The sequence below is a fragment of the Triticum dicoccoides genome, unplaced genomic scaffold (genome assembly GCF_002162155.2).
Source record: "Triticum dicoccoides isolate Atlit2015 ecotype Zavitan unplaced genomic scaffold, WEW_v2.0 scaffold173001, whole genome shotgun sequence".
Classification (NCBI taxonomy): Eukaryota; Viridiplantae; Streptophyta; class Magnoliopsida; order Poales; family Poaceae; genus Triticum; species Triticum dicoccoides.
The window spans coordinates 1-1,047 of record NW_021222347.1 but is presented as its reverse complement, the minus strand read 5'-3'; the positions used below and the strand labels follow the sequence as shown (position 1 = coordinate 1,047).

At 36.9% G+C, this 1,047-nt stretch overlaps 1 long non-coding RNA gene across 1 annotated transcript; it reads right to left on the bottom strand.

Annotated features, from left to right (window-relative positions):
* Positions 1-449: 449 nt before the first annotated feature.
* LOC119344548 lies at positions 450-1,039 on the bottom strand. Its single transcript, XR_005166716.1, has 3 exons — positions 981-1,039; positions 833-900; positions 450-546 (listed from the first exon to the last, which is right to left on the bottom strand). It is a non-coding gene; the product is annotated as an uncharacterized LOC119344548 (long non-coding RNA).
* Between the last annotated feature and the right edge of the window lie 8 nt (positions 1,040-1,047).

Here is a 1,047-nt window from a genome sequence, read left to right as displayed (position 1 = left end):
AGGAGATGGCAGGCACGTCGTGGGCGATGCCTGCAGCCATGTAAATCTTGTACATATTGTTTGTCCCCTTCTCTAAAGCTAAGGGACGCCTTTCGCGTGCTCTTGATAAAAATCTTTAGTAGGAGAGCCACAATATGTCCCTGTGTTTAAGTGGGGCAGGGCAGACCATCTGGGCTTTTTCGTCACACTAAAGTTCTAAAGCCTAATCTCATATCGTATAACTTCATACATACACGCACTGTTATACGATACGATGTATACACTCATTTTTTCAGTGAACTATTTAAGTGAACAAATTAATTAATTAACATTTCATCGTTATTGTGCACGTCATTAATTTTCTTTTGTAGTAGCTAATCTCGTATCGTATAACTTCATCCATACACGCACTGTTATATGATACGATGTATACTTTAAACCAGCAATCGAACGGTCATAGGGCACGTACCTTCAATTGTCACCAATCTTCAAGTTCACACAGGATCCACAGTTCTCTGTCTTGCTCAAGATGTTTCTGATAAAGCAATGATTATCTTGTATGTGTTCCTGAATACAGTAGACAAAATTAGTCCCCTCCAAACTGTTTTCTTATTGACTACATAAAGTACAAGTCTGTCCCAGGATGTTCCGACAATTATTATTCGTTACCAACATTTTCCAATTATATTTGGTGAGGAAGAAAATTATTATAAAGTTACCCTAAGGCAGTCACATCTCATTCTAATATAATGTAATTCAAAATATAATGTGTTCAATGTATTAACTATATTTAAACAGAATAGACATATGTGGTAAGTAAAATTGGAGCTAATATACAATTGGAGCAACATACTTTCCACTTGCTTAGGTACTGTCACTATGTAGCCCTCCACACCCCGAACAACGTCCCTTTGAAAAATGCTGGCAAAAGATGCCAATGTTTTAAATCCAAAGGAAACAATGTAGAAAGAAAAGAGACGATGAAATTGTGTTACTCATACTTTGGCAGCACGAGTGGATAAGTAAAGTTTGTCCAATCTCTGATGTAGTTTAACTTCTTACTCGTCT